The sequence below is a fragment of the Elephas maximus genome, chromosome 27 (assembly GCF_024166365.1).
Source record: "Elephas maximus indicus isolate mEleMax1 chromosome 27, mEleMax1 primary haplotype, whole genome shotgun sequence".
Lineage (NCBI taxonomy): Eukaryota > Metazoa > Chordata > Mammalia > Proboscidea > Elephantidae > Elephas > Elephas maximus.
The window spans coordinates 37,734,841-37,760,494 of NC_064845.1; the positions used below are offsets into that span (position 1 = coordinate 37,734,841).

The 25,654-nt window shown below is 40.6% G+C and overlaps 1 protein-coding gene across 9 annotated transcripts in view; it reads right to left on the reverse strand.

The window, feature by feature from the left end:
- LOC126068459 (ral guanine nucleotide dissociation stimulator-like) overlaps positions 1-25,654 on the reverse strand; it is a 490,075-nt gene that overhangs the window by 160,682 nt on the left and 303,739 nt on the right. The gene's annotated exons all lie outside the window — the stretch shown is intronic.

Below are 25,654 nucleotides of genomic sequence, written 5' to 3' on the forward strand. Positions count from 1 at the left end.
TGGACAATGAATAAGGAAGACTGAAGAAGAGTTGATGCTTTTGAATTGTGGTGTTGATGAAGAATATTGAATATACCATGGACTGCCAAAAGAACCAGAATGCTCCTTAGAGGCAAGGATGGCGAGACTGCATCTTACATAATTTGGACATGTTGTCAGGAGGGACCCATCCCTGGAGAAGGACATCATGCTTGGCAGAGTACAGGGTCAGCTGAAAAGAAGAAGACCCTCAATGAGGTGGATTGACACAGTGGCTGCAACAATGAGCTCAAGCATAACAACGATTGTAAGGATAGTGCAGGACCGAGCAGTGTTTCGTTCTGTTGTGCATAGGGTCGCTATGAGTTGGAACCGATTCAATGGCACCTAACAACAACACAAAACAACAACTGCATGACCAATACACCTTCAGTTCCCTACCTCATGGCTACAACTCTCCAGCCATACATCCTAATTTACACGGCAGGGAACTTTATTACCTTTCCCTTCCACAAGCTATCACATGGGCCCATTACACTGACTGGACCTAGTAAGAAAGATGTGCCAGTGACTCTGGACTTATTGGTAAAATGGTTACATGCTATAAAAAAAAAAAATGGTTGCTATGGAGAGGGATACAAGGCGATATAGGACAATACAAGTTAGGTTTTTACTTAGAAAAATAGGGGTAAATATTAAGGTAACCACAAAGAGGTATAACAACTCCATAACTCAGAATAAAAACCAAGAAAAATGTAACGACTCAGCAAACATAAAAGCAAATACTATAAAAATGAGGAACACACAATTTACAAAGAAAAACGTCTCACCACAAAAAAGTAAGTGGAAAAATTAAATTGTCAACAACACACATAAAAAGGCATCAAAATGACAACACTAAACACATACTTATCTATAATTGCACTGAATGTAAATGGACTAAATGAAACAATAAAGAGAGAGTCTCAGACTGGATAAAGAAACACGATCCGTCTATATGCTGCCTACAAGAGACACACCTTAGACTTAGAGACAGAAACAAACTAAAACTCAAAGGATGTAAAAAAATATATCAAGCAAACAATAAGCAAAAAAGAACTGGAGTAGCAATATTAATTTCTGACAAAAGAGACTTTAAACTTAAATCCACCACAAAGGATAAAGAAGGACACTACATAATGATAAAAGGGACAGTTGACCAGGAAGACAAAACCATATTAAATATTTACGCACCCAATGACAGGGCTGCAAGATACATAAATCAAATTTTAACAGAACTGAAAAGTGAGAGAGACACCTTCACAATTATACTAGGAGACTTCAACACACCACTTTTGGAAAAGGACAGGACATCCAGTAAGAAGCTCAATAGAGACACGGAAGACCTAGTTACAACAATCAACCAACTTGACCTCATTGACTTATACAGAACTCTCTACCCAACTGCTGCAAAGTATACCTTTTTTTCTAGTGCACATGGAATGTTCTCTAGAATAGACCACATATTAGGTCATAAAACAAACCTTTGCAGAATCCAAAACATCGAAATATTACAAAGCATCTTTTCAGACCACAGGGCCATAAAAGTAGAAATCAATAACAGAAAAATTAGGGAAAAGAAATCAAATACTTGGAAACGGAACAATACCCTCCTGAAAAAAGACTGGGTTATAGAAGACATCAAGGAGGGAATAAGGAAATTCATAGAATGCAACGAGAATGAAAATACTTCCTATCAAAACCCCTGGGACACAGCAAAAGCAGTGCTCAGAGGCCAATTTATATCGATAAATGCACACATACAAAAAGAAGAAAGAGCCCAAATCAGAGAACTGTCCCTACAACTTGAACAAATAGAAAGTGAGCAACAAAAGAATCCATCAGGCACCAAAAGCAAACAAATAATAAAAATTAGAGCTGAACTAAAGGAATTAGAGAACAGAAAAACAATTCAAAGAATTAAAAAGCCAAAAGCTGGTTCTTCGAAAAAATTAACAAAATTGATAAACCATTGGCCAGACTGACTTAAGAAATACAGGAAACAAATAACCCAAATAAGAAACGAGATGGGCCACATCACAACAGACCCAACTGAAATTAAAAGAATGATATCAGATTATTACAAAAAATTGTACTCTAACAAATTTGCAATCCTAGAAGAAATGGATGAATTCCTGGAAAAACACTACCTACCTAAACTAACACAATCAGAAGTAGAACAACTAAATAGACCCATAACAAAAAAAGAGATTGAAACGGTAATCAAAAAACTCCCAACATCCCTGGCCCGGATGGCTATACTGCAGAGTTCTACCACACTTTCAGAGAAGGGATAACACCACTACTACTAAAGGTATTTCAAAGCACAGAAAATGACGGAATACTACCTAACTCATTCTATGAAGCCACCATTTCCCTGATACCAAACCAGGTAAAAACATCACAAAAAAAGAAAATTACAGACCTATATCCATCATGAACATAGATGCAAAAATCCTCAACAAAATTCTAGCCAATAGAATTCAACAACATATCAAAAAATTAATCCACCATGACCAAGTGGGATTTATACCAGGTATGCAAGGCTGGTTTAATATCAGAAAAACCATTAATGTAATCCACTATATAAATAAAACAAAAGACAAAAACCACATGATCTTATCAACTGATGCAGAAAAGGCATTTGACAAAGTCCAACACCCATTTATGATAAAAACTCTCACCAAAATAGGAATTGAAGGAAAATTCCTCAACATAATAAAGGGCATCTATACAAAGCCAACAGCCAACATCACTCTAAATGGAGAGAACCTGAAAGCATTTCCCTTGAGAACGGGAACCAGACAAGGATGCCCTTTATCACAGCTCTTATTCAACATTGTGCTAGAGGTCCTAGCCAGAGCAATTAGGCTAGACAAAGAAATAAAGGGCATCCAGATTGGCAAGGAGGAAGTCAAATTATCTCTATTTGCAGATGACATGATCTTATACACAGAAAACCCTAAGGAATCCTCCAGAAAAATACTGAAACTAATAGAAGAGTTTGGCAGTCTCAGGTTATAAGATAAACATACAAAAATCACTTGGATTCCTCTACATCAACAAAAAGAACATCGAAGAGGAAATCACCAAATCAATACCATTCACAGTAGTCCCCAAGAAGATAAAATACTTAGGAATAAATCTTACCTAAGATGTAAAAGACCTATACAAAGAAAACTACAAAGTACTACCACAAGAAACTAAAAAGAAGGACCTACTTAAGTGGAAAAACATACCTTGCTCATGGATAGGAAGACTTAACATAGTAAAAATGTCTATTCTACCAAAAGCCATCTATACATACAATGCACTTCCCATCCAAATTCCAATGTCATTTTTTAATGTGATGGAGAAACAAATCACCAACTTCATATGGAAGGGAAAGGCGCCTCGGATAAGCAAAGCATTAGTGAAAAAGAAGAAGAAAGTGGGAGGCCTCACTCTACCTGATTTCAGAACCTATTATACAGCCACAGTAGTCAAAACAGCCTGGTACTGGTACAACAACAGGCACATAGACCAATGGAACAGAATTGAGAACCCAGATATAAATCCATCCACATATGAGCAGCTAATATTTGACAAAGGCCCAGTGTCAGTTAATTGGGGAAAAGATATTCTTTTTAACAAATGGTGCTGGCATAACTGGATATCCATTTGCAAAAAAATGAAACAGGACCCATACGTCACACCAAGCACAAAAACTAACTCCAAGTGGATCAAAGACCTAAACATAAAGACTAAAACGATAAAGATCATGGAAGAAAAAATAGGGGCAACCTTAGGAACCCTAATACAAGGCATAAATAGAATAGAAAACATTACCAAAAATGACGAAGAGAAACCAGATAACTGGGAGCTCCAAAAATCAAACACCTATGGTCATCTAAAGACTTCACCAAAAGAGTAAAAAGACCACCTACAGACTGGGAAAGAATTTTCAGCTATGACATCTCCGACCAGCGCCTGATCTCTAAAATCTATATGATTCTGTCAAAACTCAACCACAAAAAGACAAACAACCCAATCAAGAAGTGGGCAAAGGACATGAACACACACTTCACTAAAGAAGATATTCAGGCAGCTAATAGATACATGAGAAAATGTTCTCGATCATTAGCCACTAGAGAAATGCAAATTCAAACTACGATGAGATTCCATCTCACTCCAACAAGGCTGGCATTAAGCCAAAAAACACAAAATAATAAATGTTGGAGAGGCTGCAGAGAGATTGGAACTCTTATACACTGCTGGTGGGAATGTAAAATGGTACAACCACTTTGGAAATATATGTGGTGTTACCTTAAACAGTTAGAACTACCATACAACCCAGAAATCCCACTCCTCGGAATATGCCCTAAAGAAATAAGAGCCTTCACACAAGCAGATATATGCACACCCATGTTTACTGCAGCTCTGTTTACAATAGCAAAAAGCTGGAAGCAACCAAGGTGTCAATCAACAGATGAATGGTTAAATAAATTCTGGTATATTCACACAATGGAATACTATGCATCGATAAAGAACAGTGACGAATCTGTGAAACATTTCATAACGTAGAGGAACCTGGAAGGCATTATGCTGAGCGAAATTAGTCAGAGGCAAAAGGACAAATATTGTATAAGACCACTATTATAAGATCTTGAGAAATAGTATAAACTGAGAAGAACACATACTTTTGTGGTTACAGGGGGGCGGAGGGTGGGAGAGGGTTTTTTACTGATTAGTTAGTAGATAAGAACTGCTTTAGGTGAAGAGAAGGACAATACTCAATACATGGAAGGTCAACTCAACTGGACTGGACCAAAAGCAAAGAAGTTTCTGGGATAAACTGAATGCTTCAAAGGTCAGCAGAGCAAGGGCGGTGGTTTGGGAACCATGGTTTAAGGGGACTTCTAAGTCAATTGGCAAAATAATTCTATTATGAAAACATTCTGCATCCCACTTTGAAATGAGGCGTCTGGGGTCTTAAATGCTAACCAGCGGCCATCTAATATGCATCAATTGGTCTCAACCCACCTGGATCAAAGGAGAATGAAGAACACCAGGGTCACAAGATAACTAAGAGCCCAAGAGACAGAAAGGGCCACATGAACCAGAGACCTACATCATCCCGAGACCAGAAGAACTAGTTGGTGCCCGGCTACAACCGATGACTGCCCTGACAGGGAGCACAACAGAGAATCCCTGAGGCAGCAGGAGATCAGTGGGATGCAGACCCCAAATTCTCACAAAAAGACCATACTTAATGGTCTGACTGAGACTAGAGGAATCCCGGCCGTCATGGTTCCCAAACCTTCTGTTGGCCCAGGACAGGAACCATTCCCAAAGACAACTCATCAGACATGAAAGGGACTGGACAGTGGGTAGGAGAGAGATGCTGATGAAGAGTGAGCTATTTGTATCAGGTGGACACTTGAGACTGTGTTGCCATCTCCTGTCTGGAGGGGGGATGGGAGAATAGAGAGAGTTGGAAGCTGGCAAAATTGTCACGAGAGACTGGAAGGGTTGACTCATTAGGGGGAGAGCAAGTGGGAGTACGGAGTAAGGTGTATATAAACTTATGACTGACTTGATTTGTAAACATTCACTTGAAGCTCAATAAAAGTTAATAAAAAAAAATGGTTGCATGCCATAGGGTGGCAAATTAATCCCACAAAAATTCAGGGATTATTCTAGGCCTGAAATTTCTAGGGGTCCAGTTATGTGGGGCATGTTGAGATATTCCTTCTGTCTTCCTTACTCATCGTACAGATTTGGCATGCATATGAGGCCATTAAAAATATCATGGCATGGTTTAGGCACACCTTTAGTCCTCAAAGTGATATCTTTGCTTTTTAATGCTTTAAAGAGGTGTTTTGCAAAAGGTCTGAGTACAAATGACAATAAAAAAAAAAATAGACTGAAAAACAACAGGCTATCTCCAGCTTGTCAGGGAACACTAGGTGTTAGATGCTGGTCATCAGGTCCAACCTCGAGATGAAAGAGGACAGAAAGTGGCCAACACAGGAGCCTCATGGCCTCTGTCCCAACCCCGGGCTGGGTTGCTCTACCTCACTGATCACCATCGAGTGATTCCCTTGAGGTCCCCTTATACAGTGGTCTTTGGGTACTGAAAGCTTAGCTCTGTTTCATTGTTTCAGTTAAGCCAAGAAAGAAAATTTCTTAGTCTTTCTCCCTTCATATGCCTCAAATACTGCTTTCGTTTTCTTTTCCACATTGTCTTTCTCCCCTCCTTCCTCTCTCTTTTAGCTCAGGACACATACAGGCACCCCCACTTTTTCAGTCCATCTTCGCGTAGAATAACCCCACCCAGAGGCCTTATGACTACAGCCGAGCCCATGTTCACAGGCAACAAGTGATGATGAAAAACAAAGTCCCTCAATGTTGGAACTGTTTTACTGCTCAGCAGTCTGTTTAGAAGGGATGGGGGTCTCATGTCGGAGCAGTCCTTACTTCCCTGAACCTTCCTGACCATTGGGCCACACTTCAGTGATGGAGTGTGGGCAGTGGTCCCTGAACGAACTTGACCACTTTATTTCCTGAGATGGGCCACAGCATAAGGGAAGCTGGAACTGCAGCTCCTCTGCAGACTTGGAGAGCTTGTCTAATTCCCTGTGACTTGTCAGTCTTTCCCCCTCCCCCAGGAGTTTTCTCTCACAAACTCAACTCCCTCACTGAGTTAAATACATTTTCCTTCTACATCTGACTATACTGGAAAATATACACAGAATGGAAAAGACCACACAGTTCCTTCCCATATAAGCCTGTGTGTGAATGGGTCTGGCAAGAAAGAGGACAAAGTTTAGCTTTCCTTTCATGTGGGCTCTAGGTACAGGGTTTTATAGGTACTGGATCTGGATCTCAAACACAAATTATTGCAAGCCAAATACCTGTGGCATACGCATTTCCTAGTAAGCACCACAGATCATCACTTCTCCACGGTCCTGGTTTCCCCTTGTTAGATTCCACTCACAGATGGCCATGACTTATGGAAGCATTTTGGCTCAAGCCTGACAAGCAGGTACTGATGTTGGGATGGCAGAAAAACAGCCTCATCTTGGAGCAGGATGGATGGGACCTGGCATGATGTGGAAGGCCAGACCCATGACTCTTCTTCCATTCTACCCCATGCCCACTAGAGTGCTTACCTGGTGTAGCAGAAGGCCCATATGCAGAGGGGGAACCAAAATATTTCATAACCAGAGATTGCTGGCATTACTGACTCTCTGCCACAGCAGCTAGGGGAGAATCCCAAAGGCTCCTTATTGCTCCAAGCATTAACCCTTCAGTTGCTGAATCAAGGGAGTGGTCTAGGATGTCTTGGGGGAGGGCTGGGATTTCCTGCATGTTGGTGGGGGACTTGGGGGACTAGGGGTAGTGATAACTTACAAGTGGCATGGAAATATTTTAACAGCTGGTTTGACTGTATTCTTGTGTTTCAGCTGAATTAATAGCTGTGCACTAGGTCAAGGTTGGTGGTCACAGATGTTACTGCCCACTATGCGGCAATTCCCAGGTTATCCTGAAAGCTGAAACACACAACTTAGGCTCACTTAATAAGATGTACCCACTCAGAAATTTTAAGCTAAAACAAGAGATGCAAAGGGCAAAGATGGCGGAGAATGGATTTGGGCGCTGTCTGTAGGAGAAGGCTCTCTTTGCTGTTCTGGGGGAAGATCCTTTTCTCAGCCTCTGTAGCCCCAGTGTTCCTTGGTTCCTTGGCAGTCTTCATGTGGCATCTATCCTCCCTCCATCTGTGCTTGCTTCTAAGTCTAATCAGCTTTGTAAGAGTCTAATCTACTCTTTTCATAACTCAGAAGTGATTAGGCTTATGCCACGCCCTACACTGACATGGCTTCATTAACAAGAAAACCCTATTCCCAAAAGAATTACACCCACAGGTATAAGGTTAGGATTCCAACACATATATATTTGAGGGGGACACAATTCAATCTCTAACCCATGACCAAGGCCAAAGTCAGTAGAATAAGGAGATGTACTCCACCCAGAGAGGTCATGACAGGAGAAGGGAGGGAAGAGTTAGAGACAGATAAAGCAATCTATGACAATGTAATTCCACGAATCATTTTTAAAACTAAAGTAGAACATAGTGAAGAGCTCATTGAAAGTCCTTTTCCCATTAGTAATAAGTGTACAATATTAATAACATCAACAACAATGCAACAACTAAAATACTTAAGCAAATAGTAAATGCCAGGCCCTGTTCTAAGCATCTTAGAGATATAAATTTATTTAATCCTCAATGCAAAATAGTATCTGTGAGGATGAATTATTATTCCCACCTTAAAGGTGAAGGAACCAAGGCCCAGAGAGGTTAAGTCACTTTGCTAAACTCACACAGCATAGTGGTACAGCTGGGATGTAGTCCCAGAGAGTTGTTTCCAGAGTCTAAACCCCTAGCCACTAGGTTATACTACCTCTCCCACAATTACTACTGTATTTTATTTCCCTTTGAGGCTTTCCAAGAATTTGAATCATCTGTCTACATCAGGCAAGCAAATTTTATTCCATATCACAGCCTACGATCTCACATGATCTAGCCCCTGCATACCTCTTTGGCTTCATCTGAAATCCCTTTCTCTTTCACTCCAGCCACACTGTCCTTTCTGTTCCTGAACAACTAAACTTGTCCCCACCTTAAGGACTTTGTACTTGCTGTTTTTTCTGTCCATGTCCCCAAATCATGTTATTATTCAAGTCTCAGCTTAAATGTAATGTTCCCCAGAGCGGTCTTCTCCTACCACCCTACCAAAGCAGCTTGCTCCCATCTTAGTCTTAGCAATTCTTTCTCTCATCACATTTTTTCACTTTTACTCATAGCTCTATGGCTATCTGAAATTATCCTTTTATCTGTTTATACGTTCATTGTCTATCTCCTTTCTTCTAGAATATAAACCCCGTGAGGGAAGAGATTTTTATCTATCTTGCTTATGGCTGTATTCTCAGTCATTACATAAGATGATTCACGGACATAACAGGTATTCAGTAAACATCTGTTGGGTAAATGAATGAAATTCTCACTTTGCACTGACACTAAGCAGGCTTTCCAGAAGTGCCCAATCGCCAGATCTCCCTCTCCTGTCTTCTGGTACAAAAAAGTCTGGAGATGTCTAAACCATACAGAGGCAGAAAGGTGCTACCGAAGCCAAATTTTATTTCCAAGCAGACATCATCTTTGAGTCCTGGTCATTGTGGTTAGAGGCAAGTGAGGTCATCCATTCCATCCAAGAAGAAAGGTCAGAGGGAAAATAGTCACAGAAGACGCTGAACAGATGTAAAGAGTTGACATCCAGAACTTTGGCTTCACAATGATCCTTTATTGTATTGAATGAAGTTGGAAAAATCTGAGCCTGTCTAGATAAAGATGCTACTTCCATTGTCTAGGTTTGAACTAGAGCTGGGTAGATGAGCCATGTGGCAAAGATTAGGGCTCATTGCCAAGGGCCCAATCTTTACTAAGCTGCGAGCACCTCATTGCTCCATAACCTCCACTTCATGGGCTAGGTGTTTGTCCTTTTGAAGCTGTGTGGGAGGAACTGGACTGAGTTGGCATCTGTTTTCTCAGGAAACCATCTAGGAGACTGAGCTGGGGGATAAATCACCAAACTTCTGAGCATAGTTTTAACCACAATCCGTAGTGTCTCTGCTGACTACAAGACATCCCAGACTGTGTCCCAAGACTGTTGGCTGGTGATCTGGATGCCAGCATTCTCCATCTTTCATCCCAGGCAGGTAGGAAATGCTGCTTCCTTTCTGGGCAAGCAGATTTGGTGGGTTAGTTTAGACTAAACATCTGCAAATTGTTTATTTGATGACTATGTACTTAATTTCCTGCAGAGAACAGATTCATCCACTTTCGAAGATGGCCAGGATGGGGGAGGGGAAAGGGATATTTGTGGGCCAAAAATCTATCTCACTAGGAGAGCTTCCGTCCAGTGGAAGAGGCTTGGGAATCAATGGCTGGATACCCAGACTGAAGAAACCCAGACAAGATACCTTACATCCAGAAAAGAAATTTTAAACAACAGTTCGGGTTTCTCATGGAATCTAAGGAATGCTGCTGACATTAGCAGGCATTCATCTCTGTTTCTAGACTGATTTTTAAATTTTTAGATTAAAATTTTTCCTGAATCTTTTTACTGAAATATGAATATGGAAAGTGCACGTCATAAGTGCACAGCTCAATAAATTTTCACAAACTAAACACAGCAATGTAACCAGCACCAGATCAAGAAACAGAGCATTGCCAGCACCTCAGAAGCTCCCACTCCTCCACTCATCATTCCCCAAGGCTAGCCACAGTCCTGACATCTAACAGCATGCATTAATTTTGATTGTTTTTTACACTTTCTTTATTCAGCATTCTACTTATGAGATTCATTAATGTCATCCATATGTCACAGTAATTCATTCATTCTTACCGCTGTGGAGTATTCCGTTCTGTGAATATACCACAATTTAGTTATTCAGGCTGCTAATGCTGGGCATTTGAGTTGTTTCCCATTTGGGACTATTTAAAATGGTGCTTCAGGAAACATTCCAGCACATATATCTTGGACGAAATCTGTATGTTGTGAATATACACGGAATAGGGTTTCTGCGTTACATGGCCAAGTGTGCGTTTGTAAGAAACTGCCGCTGTTTTCCAAAGTAGTTGTACCATTTTACATTTCAACTAGCAGTGAGTTCCAGTTGCTCCATATTTTTACCAACACTTGGTATTGTCTGTCCTCATTTTAGCAATTCTAGTGGGTACACAGTGGAATCTAAGCTCATTTTTACTGTACTTCTCCTTTACTCCTTTCTGTTGTCTCTTTCTGCAAATGGCCTTTCTCGGCTCTCCATCTCCACCTAGAAGAGACCATGACTTCACTCCCACTTCCTGAGAGGTCTTTCCAAAGACCAGTACAGTCACAAATAGAAATCTCTTAGTGCAATTCCAAAATAAGAGAAAGTATATCTGAGCCAATCATCTATAGCAAGGCTACATCATATTATATAAACAAGGTTCCTGGGACTGCACAGCTGGTATCAAATGGATGGCTGATTCCCTGAAAAGTGGATGAGGAAGAAACCCCAAAAGGCATCCTTTTTATGACCCTTAGACCATCCAAACAAATGCCCTATGAGACAACTTCTCAACAAAAGAAGGAAAATTTCACTCAGTCATTTAACAAATATTTATTGAGCTTCTACTACGTGCCAGGCATTGTTTTTGGTGCTGAAATACAGCAATGAATAACAGTGACAAAGTCTCTCTCCCTTTTTCCTTTGTCTATTTCCACATCAAGGGACTACACACAATGCAAATACTTTAACGACAAGTACATTTTTAAAAGTACGTGTAGGAGGCACCCTGAGATTCCTTAGGAACATGTCTTTATTTTCTCCAACAAAATGCTGCCAGTTGATGTGCCAAGCTCATGTCAAGAGTATGCCTAGTGTAGTGGGTATATATTCAGGCTCGTATAATCCTGGAATGGGAGCTTTACATATAAGGACTTACTCTAAAATTATTTTTCAAGTACACTCAGTCCCTAGAGTGAGTGGGGCAAAGAGTTCTAAGTATCAATGTTAGGGTTAAATTGTAAGAATGGGAGCTGGTAGTAAGATTCAGGAATATAGTACAGCTGTTAGCTTTAGAAATACACAACGCTAAGGTACTATACCTAGTACCTTAGCGTTGTGTATTTCTATGAGAAATTGTCCAAAGACAGCAGTGGATCTATAAGGAACTTGAGTTCAGTGTCATGATCTGGTACTACTTTTCAAGAAGGCAGTTCGGCAACAAGGTCCTTCACAATGTTCATATCTTTTAACATAATTTCACTTTTTGCGATCTAGAACAAGGAAATAATCCTTATGAGGAGAAATGACATCATACCCACCCACACTCTCTTTGGTTTCACTCCTCTTGACAGAGGTGTACCTAAGGTATCGCAAGTAGGACGTGTACCCTGAGTACTGCTTGAGGAAGGGCTCTAATGAGCAGTTTCTATTGGCCATCGAAGTTTCCATTGCCAGCTGTGAGATCATTCAGCAATTTAAAACTAATTGCCATAGGCACTCATTTTTCTAGACAGGCCCCTACTCTTGGATGCTCAGATAGAGTCATTCTTGGCTAATTTGATGGCACTTATTACAAGTAGGCTAAAGACAAAAGGTTAGAGCACCTTAGGAAGTCAATTGAAAGAATATGCCTTTCTCATTTGTGTTTTTTTGGGAAAAAATTGTCACCTGCCGTGATGAAGTGTGCTTTCCATTAGACGAACTGGGAGGAAGCTGGCTAAAGCTCTTTAGGTGGATAGGTTCAACTCGACTGTAAACATCCTTTCTTCCTCAGGGTTATAAGACCCTTCCAACCTCCCTTTGGAACCTTTCACTCAGGCATGACAAGTGTCTATTATCATCTGACTAAATCTGAGGCACTAGATTTAAAAGACACAGAGACAGGGCTGGAAGGTGGAGTGTGGGTAAGTGTGAGAAACTGTTCACACAGAACACCCTTGTTCTCCAAACGGTATTGCCAATCATGCTACTTGATGGCTCCAGGGGCCTCAAATCATCCCCTGTGCTGCTTCTTCACAGCTTGACTAAAATATTTTTATGTCCAAATACATTTCTACTTCAATCTCTTAGCTCTCCTCCAACTTCCCAGGGAAGTGTGGAAATTCTTACTTGCTGCAGCACATAAAGTTTATCACAAGCTTCAAGGAGGTTTAAAGTTTTAGGGTCTCTTCCTAAAACTTTGTCACTTAAGTGTCCACACTGGTAGACCAGCATAACATTAGAGCTTAGGATTGACTGAGGTGAGTGTTCAATTAAAGAGAAACAAGTAGAATATTGAGGACATTCAGAACTGTTGCCAGAGTCTCTATGCCTTTAACTAAATAAGGTTCTTGCCTCTCACTGGTCAAGAATGAGCAGGTAAGGCACACCAGCAAAGCTTTACTGAAGAGGCTTGCAAGCAGAGGTAAGGAAGGCCTAGGCAATGCTTACCGCCCCTCTCACAGAACGGAGGACTTGCACAGGCTTTTAAATACTTGAGTGTGAAAAAGATTCATGTTTATTCAGAGGTACAGGCGGGGTTTTCCAGTAACTAGCCAGTTTTGGGTGGGGATAGGCTACCGAAGGTGCACGCGCAGCTGCTTTCTAAGATGGCTCCTGTCCCACAGGCCTCTGGAATTCATAGTAGGACTTATGGGGTGTCATGCCTGCGCAGTCTCTCACTCTGAGTTGGATTCCCCAGCTGCAGCTGCAGCCCTTCACTGCCCCTGGTGAAAGGTCACACAGGGGTCACAGGTGGATGTTCAACGCATGTCTTTGGGGCTCGTTTCATCTGGTTGCTTCTGAGAGACAACTTTAAAGAAGTTCGTGGGCTAGTTTCTGATACCCTGCCCCATTGTTCTGGGGAATGTCTTCGTTTCTGTGCCCTGGCCCATTTCCTGTTACTCTATCACTTTGTTTATGTGAATTGCAGATTTGGGGGCCCCTCTGTTCTCTTAGATCTTTGGATCCAGAAGTACAAGGAATGACAAAACACTCTTGTTGACTCCAGTAAACAACCAGGAACTCGTATCAAGAAAGGCATCTTGTCTCCCACCAGAACCCACAGGAGCTATATGGAAGACACCGGACATTCTTACATTGGACAGAGCTTTTAAAGCAGCCCTCTCATACTTCTTGGCAGCATTCTCTGGGCTCACCAGTGTGGTAATACGGCAGACAGGAGGGCCGCCACAAAGGTATGCTGGTCAGGACTATATAACCCCTTCTGGAAGATCTCAGGTTGCTGCTAAGAATCAGAAAATAACTAAGTGATATGCTTCCTTCTTTCTGCACCCTGGCCAACTTCTCCATCTACCACAGAACTCACAACTTGAACATACACAACACCCTCCAGGGTTTATCCCCTAGGATGTTCTACCCCACAAATTTAACTCATATATGCTCTTTGCAGGCTTGTCAGTGAGTCACGAAAAATAGGGTTTGGAGAAAAGTATGTGGAGCTGCAACAGACTCTCAGAGTTCGAAGGAACAAATCTGTGAAAGTGCCTCAATAGTGTTGAGCACATAATAGGTACTCAATAAAAATTTTTTTTTTTTTTTTTTTTTGGTCTCTTCTTCTAGTTCACAATGTACCTGAGGTGTAAATCATTCTGGACAACTCTGCTAGAATCTTCTTTTCTTATAATGAACATAAATACATTTCTCTGAGCCATGAGTCAAGAACTGACTTGATGGCAACTGGTTACTGCTTAGCTTCCTCTTATTATATTTACTCCTGGAGCCTTTACAGAATAACATTTATCTCTTTTTGCACGTAAAACATTCAAAAGCAGCCATTTCGTTTCCTAAATATTCAATATAACGATCCCGAAGTTTTTAACCAATCTGTTTATGGCCTGATTTTGAGGCCTTCATCATCCTGTTTACTCCCTGTAAATACACTCTTGTCTTTCTCCCTCCTGAAAGGTAACCAGGAATTGAACACTATGCTGTGTGGGGAGGGGGTAGGGGGAAGGAGGCAGCAGCTAAGTCTTCACTAAAATACACTTTCTCCTTCTTCCATAGTAGTTGGGTGCATGGCTACTCAGCTAGATATAACATTTCCCAGCCTCCCTTGCAGCTAGATAATGTCATGGAGTGTAAGAGAATGAGCAGAAACATATATCCACTAGTGAATACCTGTTGCCATTAAGTTGATTCCAACTCATAGCGACCCTATAGGACAAAGTAGAACTGCCCATAGGGTTTCCAAGAAGCAGCTGGTGGATTCAAACTGCCAATCTTTTGGTTAGCAGCCAATCTCTTAATAGCTATGGTTTAAAACCGCTGAGTTGATTCTGACTCATAGCGACCCTAGAGGACAGAGTAGAACTGCCCCATAGAGTTTCCAAGGAGCGCCTGGCGGATTCAAACTACCGACCTTTTGGTTGGCAGCCATAGCACGTAACCACTTAAACTATGGTTTAGCAGTCTCATTTTCTAGTCCTCTCAGGAGTTTAGATATATTTCTGAACTCGTTTTAGACTATCTACGAGATTTTCTATAATCTCTTCACCAGTTTGGATCTTAGTCTCTCAGTATTCCCATTCCAAAGTCTTAAGAGAAAGTCCAATTGGGCCAGCTCAGCCAACAGAGTCATAGGTCGGGTGTCCACTCTGGTTCAACCATCTGTGGCCAAGACGACAGAATCTTGAGATAAAACTATGACAGCCTAAATTCACGTCTTCGAGTGATGATGAGAAGCAATTTCAGATAAACGCACGGGGCTAAGCATGAACTCCTAGTCACATAGAGTTTCTGGAACTGCAAAGTCAAGGACCAGATCTTAGGTTACGCATCCATACCTAAGCACTGACAACTGAGGATCCAGTGTGCAAAACTGCCCTGCTCACTTGTGGTAAATCATTATAGTGGTGGCCTCCAGTGAACAAAACCTCCTGGTGTTTGCACCCTTGTGTAGCCCCCTCCCACACTGACTCTAGACTTGATCATGTGACTTGCTTTGGCCAATGAGACATTAGCAAAATGATGCCAGCAGAGGCTTGATTAGTGCTTGCATATTGGGGCTTGTCCTCTTGAAATATTCCTTCTTGGAAGCTAAATGCCATGGTATGAAGAAACTTGGGCTACATTGCCAAATGGTGAGAGGTATTAGAGGATGAGAGGCCATCTTAGATGTCCTAGTCCCAGCCGGGCTTCCAGCTAAATGTAGCCCATGAGTGACCTCAGCTACACCATGCAGAACAAAACCACTCAGTTGATACCAGTCAGTCCACAAAATCATGAAAAGTAATAAATGGCTGTTGTTTTAGGTCACAAAGATTTATGGTATTTTATAAAATAAATTCTTTAGATAACTGAACTTTTCTACATAACTGAAATACCTCCCCTCTCTAAAATCTCCTTGGCTACAAAACCCATCTGGAAATCCAGGTGTCTGGCCCAGAACTCTTGGAGAAAACGTTCTGACAGTGGAAATGTAGCCAAAGGACCCTTGAAATGGGATCCTGAGATGTCTTCCTTTCCTCCTGTCTTCCTGAAAACAAATCCTGAAAAATAAAAAAGAAATCCTTAAACAAGGCATAAGAATGTTCCATAACTAGCCAGGTAAGACCAAGTTCTCAAACAGTGCCCCGCACTTCCCTGTTACATAATTTCTTTCCTCCTCAATAAATACATCAACATTAAGGAAAGGCTGTGACTCTTTCTAGTTCTCCTGAAACACCAAGAAAGAAAACTCTCATTGAATGTCTCCTGTTCTCTTGATCAGTTTCCTGTGAGGTGGCCCAATGTATGGTGGGTTGTACGGCCTTAAAGCTAAAGAAAAAAAAAAAAAAATTCTGGTTAATGCCAGAGAGATTACCCAGAGAGATAAAATTCACCATCTCCTGAGGTCATTAAAAACAGTGGGTACGATATCTCAGGAGTCCCTGGGTGGTGCAAACGATTAAGTGCTTGACTGCTAACTGAAAGACTGGCAGTTCAAACCCACTCAGAGGTACCTTGAAAGATAGGCCTGGTGATCTGCTTCAGAAAGGCCACAGTCTTGAAAACCTTGTGGAGAACAGTTTTACTCTGCATATACTGGGTCATCATGAGTCGCAGTTTCACACGACATCCCCGTTAATTGGCCTAATAACATGTTTAGTGCTTCTTTTCTACCTCCTGGTTCCTTGCATAGTGCCTGGGTTCTTAAAAGCTTGCAAGTGGTCATTCAAGGCACAACAATTGGTCTCTATTCGCCTAGAGCAACAGAGGAAGAAGGAGAATAAGGAACAGGAGGAGATATGGAATGAGTTGCTAATTGCCTCCATGAATAACTGGTGGGGAGCTCAGCTGCTAACCAAAAAGGTTGGCAGTTGAAATCTACCAGCCACTCCTTGGAAACCCTATGAGGCAGTTCTACTCTGTCCTACAGGGTTGCTATCAGTCAGAATAGACTTGAGGGCATCAGGGTTTTTTTTTTTGGTTGCCATGAGACCATAAGAACTGGATGGTACCTGGCTACTATGACCAAACATTTTGAGCAAAAAGTCTATAGAAGAATCCTGATCAAAACAGGGTAAATGCAGGAAAAAAAAGTTACCGTCGAGTTGATTCCGACTCATAGTGACCCTATAGGACAGAGTAGAACTGCCCCATATGGTTTCCAAGGACCACCTGGTAGATTTGAACCACAGACCTTTTGGTTAGCAGCAAAGAATTTAAAATTTAAAATGCAGAAAAGAATTTAAAATTCTCATGGAATCCAGAATTTCTGGAGCCATGGAGGCTGAATGAATCCCTGAAACTAATGCTCCGAGATAATCTTTAAACCTTAAACCAAAAAAAATCTCCTGAAGTCTTCCTAAAACTGAACAATAGTCTAGCTTAACTAGTAAAAAAATGTCTGCTTTGAGCATTGTGCTCTTTGAAGGACTATATGGAATCAAAGTAACAACAGCAACTCAAAAGATTAGATAGGAACTTTAGGGGGCAGTGAGCTTATGTTAATGTGGGAGGAACAACTCAGAAACGAAAAGGAGAGTGAGAAGAGTTACATAACTCAAAGAATGTAATCAATGTTACTGAATTGTGGTGAATGGGTGTATGTTTTGCTGTACATATTCTCAACAACAATATAAAATTTTAAAAATGATATTGTGGTCCCAAGAAGTATGGATGGGGCACAGTGACCATATCACGCATTGTAGATCGGTGTTGTTATAGTCATTCTACTTTTGTAAAAACAAATACACCCTATGCAATAATAGGGGGGGAAAACAAGAATGTAACCAATGTCATTAAGTAGTATGTGTGAAACCTGTTGAATTGGAATCACCAAAAATATATTATTTAAAAAATAAATCTCTTTTGTTTTTAAGCACCAAAATTTGAGGTTATTACTACAGCAGAATCTAGCCCATCCTAGCTAACACCCTCTCCCTCCCATGATCTGTGCCATCTGTGCTTTTGATGAGTAAACCTTATATCTCATCCAATGGACGGAAAACAACAGGCTCCATGTGCAAAAAGAAGGCTCCGCTGTTTTGTTTATTTCTTAATGAATTCAGGCTATTTCCTAATGATTAGTGCTTCACCTCTCCTGGAAACAATTTATCCTTTAAGTAATTTATTCTAGATTCTCACCTGAGGACCATATCAAGCTCTATAGTCTTCCTTCTTCCCCTTTCTGAAAAATATACTTCTCTGTCTCTAGTTTTCAGGCATCTCTCTCTTTAATTCCACAAGTCCTAAAAACATAAAAGGGTATTTAGAGGCTTCATTTTCAGGTTCTTACAACCCTAGGACACAATTCATTCAAGTCAAAAACAGAAAGTTTCTCTCTTTTAATCACCCCTTCTGGATTTCATTTCCCTCATTTGGTTACCTCTCACTATTTTGCTTTAACCCAAAGGCTGACAGTTTATGAGCATGGCCAGCCAGAGGAATCCTTTTCTTCAGATGCCTCTTTCATGTCTTTCTACACTGGGCTAGTCTCACTGTCCCCTGTTATTCATCACTGCTTAACACTCATTCAACAAAAATTTACCAAGTGCCTACTATGTTTCCTTGGAAACTCGATGGGGCAGTTCTACTCTGTCCTACAGGGTCACTATGAGTCGGAATCGACTCGACGGCAGTGGGTAGTGGAACTATGTTTTAAGAAAATGCTTGGTGTGGGATATGATCTCTGCCCTCAAGGAAGTTACCTTAAAAAATGTCAAGTAGACACTAGACAAGTGGGTAAGGGCCACAACACAAGGGGTCTGGAATATCCTACATAAGTAGCATAAGAAAGTGCCTAAGAGCATAAACTAAAGACAGACAGTCCTGGGTTTAAATCTAGGTCTCAATTTCCTCATCTGTGCAACCAGGAAAGTAGCAAAGGACTGTTCAAAGAATAAAATCAGACAACACAAGTGTAAAAATGGCATGGCGGGGCATCTGACCTCCTCTAACTTCACATACGAGAAGGAGAATCAAAATCAACAGCCCATGCTGGTTCTTACAAGGCAGGAATCAGACATGCCTCCACCTTTCAACCTTTTTACCAATTATGACACCAACCGTCCCTTCCACGGCACTCTCTACTCCTCTGCTGGGTTTAATAATTTGTTGCAATGACCACAAAGAACTCACAGACAATATTCATAATTATGGAGTTTATTAGGGAAGTAACAGGTTACAATTCAGGTTCAGGAATGCTCAGGATACAGTTCTTTGATCAGGACAGTCTCTTCTCAGTGTCTTTGCAGGCACATCTTTCTCTGGCCCCTTGGCCTCTGCCCTATTCAGGTAAGTGTTACAAAGCTCTTTTAGCTCTGCCGATAAGTAGCCGGAGGCACCCCACTCTGCCAGTAAGCCTCCAGTCCAAAGGTGCTCAACTCTCTTGCTCTGTGGCTTGGGAAGCCCACTTCGCCGTCTCCTGCCAGTCTCCTGGTTCTGCTGCCTCTGCTGCCACCATTTCTCTGCGGCTGTTTCTCACCATCTCTGGTGTCACAGCTCTCTGTCTGTCTCCTGAATCTAGGAGGATCTCAGCACAAGGATCCTGGGTCCAAGGATGCACTCCACTCTTGACTCTTCTTTCCTGGTGGTGTTGAAATCCTCTCTTCCCACCTCCGGGATGGCTCATTTTAAGCCTAGTCAGATGGAAAAACTGACCAATCCCCTCATTAGGGCTGCATACACCTATCTGCATGGTTGTACCCCCACAAGGTGCCATGCGCCTTATTTATATAGTTAGCAAACTTGCCAATCCGTTTGGTGGGTCACAAGCACCTCATTCGCATAGTCTCACCCAGTCATTTGGTAGGAGTTACAAAGACCATGCTACAAGGGCCATATTTATTCACTGCACCACAATAAGTTATGCACTTAGCTATATTTAATGCCACTATTATCATGAAGGTGATGGCCAATAATTGAAAATTTTAACCATGGATGTGACTCTTGAAATTTGTATCTCAGAAATATTAAGAATTGAATACACTAACAAGAAAGAACAAAGAGTCAGCCTAAAGTCCAGAACGGCAATTAAGAGGCTGATGCAGTAGTCAATGGTTCAAATAAGAACCTGAACCATAGCAGAAGGGATGAAAGCAGAGGCACGATTTCTAGGATATTAAGACAGAATTAACAGAACTTAGTAATCAAGTGACTATGGGAGGGTGATGGAAGGAGGAGTTAAGAACGACTTTTGAATTTATGACTTCTGGAACTGAGCAGATGATAGCACCATTCACCAACGAGGCAAACACAGAGAGTAACAGAATTTTCGGGGAAAGGAAGACGATAAATTTAATTTCAAGCACACGAAATCTGAAGATGCCATGAAACATTATAAGGGGGTAGTGGCGGTTCTGGGGTAGAATTCTTGCCCTCCATGCAGGAGACCCAGGTTTGATTCCAGGCCAATGCACCTCATGTGCAGCTACCGCCTGTCTGTCAGCGGAGGCTTGTGTGTTGCTATGATGCTGAATACGTTTCAGTGGAGCTTCCCGACTAAGACGGACTAGGAGGAAAAGCCTGCCGATCTGCAACTCATCATGGGGACGGGACGGCACAAGACCAGGCAGCATTTCATTCTGTTGTGGATGAGGTCTCCGTAAGTCAGGGTGGAATGCTAGCAACTTGACTCAATGGCCACTAACAACCATGACTAATGGCCTTTGAGCATCTTGTCATATGCTTATTGCCCATTTGGATAGTTCTTTAATGAAATGTCTAGTCAAGTCCTTTGCCCATTTTTTAACTGAGTTGTTCGTCTTTTTGTTGTTGAGTTGTTGCTGTTGTTCTTGCTGTCAGCTGTTGTTGAGTCTGCCTCTGATTCATGGAGACCCCATGCACAACGGAATAAAATACTGCCTAGTCCTATACCACTCACATGATCGGTTGCAGAATGGACCGCTGTGATCCATGGGGTTTTCATTAGCTGATTTTTCAGAAGATTGCCACCGGCCTTTCTTAGTTCATCTTAGTCTGGAAGCTCCACGGAAACCTATTCGGCATCATATTCAGCAAATCTCCATTGACAGACAGGGGTCTCCCACATCGAGGTTGAGAATTTTACCACTGAGTCACCACAGATAAAACCCAAACCCGTTGCCATCAAGTTGATTCTGACTGACAGCGATTCTATAGGACAAAGTAGAACTGCCCCACAGGGTTTCCAAAGAGTAAGTGGTGGATTCAAATGGCCAGCCTTTTGGTTAGCAGCCTTAGCTCTTAACCACTGTGCCTTAATATATATTCTGGATATTACATGCTTCCCAAATATTTTCTCCCATTCTGTAGGTTGTTTCTTTACTTCCTTGATAAATTTCTCTGATGCACAGAAGCTTTTAATTTTGATGAAGTCCAATTTATCTATTTTATCTTTTAGTGTTCATGCTTTTGGTGTCATATGTAAGAATCCACTGTCAAAAACTAGGCCCTGAAGCATTATCCCTATTCTAAGAGTTTCACGGTTTTAGTTTTTACACTTAGTCATTGATCCATTTTGGTTTAATCTTTATATATGGTATGAGATACGAGTCAAACTTCAATCTTGTGGATAGAGAGATCCAACGGTCCCAGCATCTTTGTTGAAGAGACTGTTTTTTCCCCCACTGAAGGGACTTGGCACCGTAGTTCAACACTAGTTGCCCACAGATACATGCGTTTATTTCTGGACTCCCAACTCTAGCCTGTTGCTCTACATCTCTATCTGTATACTGGTACCAGACTGTTTGGATTACTATAGCTTTATAGTACATTTTGAAATAGAAGTGTGAGTCCTCCTACTTTGTTGTTCTTTTTCAAGATTGCTTTGGCTATTGGGGGCTCTTTGCAATTCCATATGAATTTGAGGATTGGCTTTTTTACTTCTGCAATAAAGACTATTGGCATTTTGATAGGAATCATGTTGAATCTCTAAGTCACTTTGGGTAGTATTTCTATCTTAACAATATTAAGCCTTCCAATCCAAGAAGCGTCTTTCCCTTTATTCAGATCTTCTTTAATTTCTTTCAATGATGTTTTTCTACAGTTTTCAGCGTACACTGTTTTCACCTTTCTGGTTAAATTAATTCCTTGGTATTGTATTATTTAAGATATCATTGAAAATGGAATTGTTTTCTAAATTTCCTTGTCAGATTGTTCATTGCTTTTAGCTAGCAGCTGCGTCCTTAACCATTGCACGATCAGGACTCCTTAAGTCAAGGTAATCCTGATTAATTTTATACAGATTAAAAAAAAAAATCTGTGAAGTCTCTTCTCTAAATTACCTTCAGTAAGGTTCTCATAAATGTTCCCCACAATTAACTTTCATAGTACCTACCAACAATTTACTCAAACACAGAGTTAGTTCATAGAAACAAATAAACTATTACTTCTATTTCTTTATGGTTGGGTAAATCTGTAGTGTTATCAGTAATTAAAATACTCCTATTTTACCCCCACTTACACTTTGCAATCTCTTTCATTTAAGGTGTTTACTAAACCTAATCTTGTTTGTCTAATTAAGATTCCCATTAAGATAATGCTTAGGGTCACTATGAGCCAGAATCCAACAGTTTCAGACAATGCTTGTTCCACAATTATTTGCAGTTCACAGTTCAGTATTTTTTATTCATCACTTTCTGAAATTCTTTTCTTTTTCTTCCGGATATAATTATCCACTCATTTGCTCTGCAGGTAACACTTTCTTTAGCCATATGAAGTCAAAACGTAACCATCAATTTAAGTTCCGTCATGTATTTTGTATGTTAAAACTATATTCAAGTCTTAAATGAAAGGCCAAAACTTTCCTTCAAAGCCCAATTCAATCGCCTCATCAATGGCAGACTAGCCTAACAAGAGACACAAACTGACGTTCAACAATATCTGAGGGACAACTCTTAGGAGACTATCTGGTTTAAAAACGGTTGTTAAGAGGACCCTTCCACATGTACAGATTACTGAGTTCCTCAAAGAAGTTTGCTCATGTGGGTTGTATCTACTAATGTTTACTGTACTCCAAATTGAAACTAAACATTTTTTAAAACTATTTTTAAATTCATTTCATAATAAAATATCATTTACCTATTAACAGAAATAAATTTTCTGTGAAAATAATTACCTTCAAAAGAATTTTGTGAAAAGAGTAGCACAGTTTCACATTTTGAAAAAACTCTTTAATGTCTCAAAAGAAAAAAGTTGGTGTCTCATAGCCATTTCTTCATTTAATGTGTTGAAATAAATTGTCTTCATTCAAGAACATGCAGAAAATCTGTACTCACAGGAAACAGCCTTTTCAGACTGTGGATATTCTTCTTTGATAGGACATCAAAATTTGACCAATAGAAAACATATTATACAGCTACAGCAATCAAAACGGTCTGGTACTAGTGTAACAACAGAACACGAATCAATGGGATAGAATTGAGAGTCCAGAAATAAATCCACACATCTGTGATCAACTGATTTTGGATAAGGGTGCTAACTAAGTTCCATTCGATACGGAAAGAAAAGTCTCCTCTATGAATGGTGTTAGGAAAATTGAATTTCCACATGCAGAAAAATGAAACAGGATCCATGCCTCACACCATATACAAAAACAAATTCAAAATGGAGTAAGAACCTAAATGTGAAAACTAAAGCCATAACATTGTTAGAAGAAAATGCAGAGGCAATGCTGTTGGGCCTAGTTTTGAACAGTGGATTACCCAAACAATAACAGGAACACAAACAGCAAAAGGTAAAATAGATAAATGGGACCTCATAAAAATTAAAGGTTTCTGTTCATCAAAACACTTTACCAAAAAGTGAAAAGGCAAGCTATCGACTGGGAGAATATCTTCGGAAGCCATATATTTGAGAAGAATCTAAAACCCAAAATACATATAAAGTCTCAACAATCTAACAACAAAAAGACAACCCAATCAAAAAATGGGCAAAGGTCTTGAATAGACATTTCACCAAAAAAGACATTCAAATGGTCAACAAACGCATGAGTAGATACTCAACATCATTAGTCATCAAGAGATGCAAATCAAAATCACAGTGAGGGTGCATTTCACTTCTGTCAGGTTGGTGGCATAATGGCTAAGAGCTCAGCTGCTCACCAAAAGGTCAGCAGTTCGAATCCACCAATTGGTCCTTGGAAACCCTATGAGGTAGTTCTATTTTGTCCTATAGGGCTGCAATGAGTTGGAATCTACTCAAAGGCAACGGGTTTTTGTTTGTTTAGGTTGGCTTAAAAAAAAAAAACCAAAGTAGCAAATATGGGCAGGGCAAGGATGTGGGGAAATTGGAACCTTTATCCATTGCTGGTGGAATGCAAAATGGTAGGACCACTGTGGAAAACAATGTAGCAGTTCCTCACAACACTATCAGATAACCTGGCAATTCCACCCCTAGGCATATACCACAAAGACTTTAAAACAGAGACTCAAAGAGAGACTTGTACACCAATGTATATTGCAGCACTATTTAGAACAGCCAAAACAACTTAAATGCCCATCAACAGATGAATGTATAAACAAAAATGTGGTGCATACATACAATGGAATACCATTCAGTCAGTAAGAGAAATGAAGTCTTGATACATGCTTTAATATGGATGGAGCTTAAAGACATTATGCTGAGTGAAACAAGTCGATCATAAAAAGATAAATATTGTATGACCTCACTTATAGAAAAAGATAAGAAAAGGCAAAAGCATACAGACCAAAGTTCCTTAGTGGCTACTGGGGCAGGAAGCAGGGGAAAAAAGAGGGTCACTGCTTATAAGGAACCAAGGTTTGGGTTACGGAGATGGAAAAATTATATTCGTTAAAGTCAAAGTTACACAGCCAATTAATGAAACTGCTGTCATTAAGGTGCATACCTGTAAAAAGCTGAATTGGCAAAAGTTGTGCAACAGATATGTTTACAAAAACAGCAAAACAACGACAAAAAGAGAGGAGCTGCTAAGGCTGCTTCTGTACAACCAAATACCTCCTGGGATTTGGTTCCTTGGTTCAGAAGTTTAGGGTCATGGTTTCATGCGACATCCAAGTTAACTGGCCTAATACTGTGTTCAGTGCTTTTGTTCTACCTTCCTGTTTGCTGTGTAGTGGCTGGGGTCTTCAAAGCTTGCAATCTGCCATCCAAGGCACAACAACTGGTAACTATTTGCCAGGAGAAAGAGAAGAAGGAGAGTCAGGCACAGGAGGTGGAAATGGAATGCATGGATAATTGCGCCCATGAACAACTCTCTCATTTGCCAGGCGACCAGAAGAACTGGATGGTGCCTGACTATCACTACTGAACATTTTGATCCAAGATTCTACAGAAGAATTCTGATCAAAAGTGGGAAAAATGCAGAACACAACTTCAAATCTCAGAGACTCCAGACTTTGTGGAGCCATGGGGGATGGACAAACTTCTGAAATCACTACCCTAAGATAACCTTTAAACTTAAAACCAAAAATATCCCCTGAAGTCTTCTTAAAACCAAACAATACTTTAGCTTAACTAGTAAAGAATGCCTTGAGCATTATGTTCTTTGAAGACTTATTTATGTGGGATCAAACTGACAACACGATTCAAAAGATTATGTAGGAGTCTTAGGGTTTATGCTTATGGGGGAGGATTATCTCAGAAAAGGAGGGTGAGA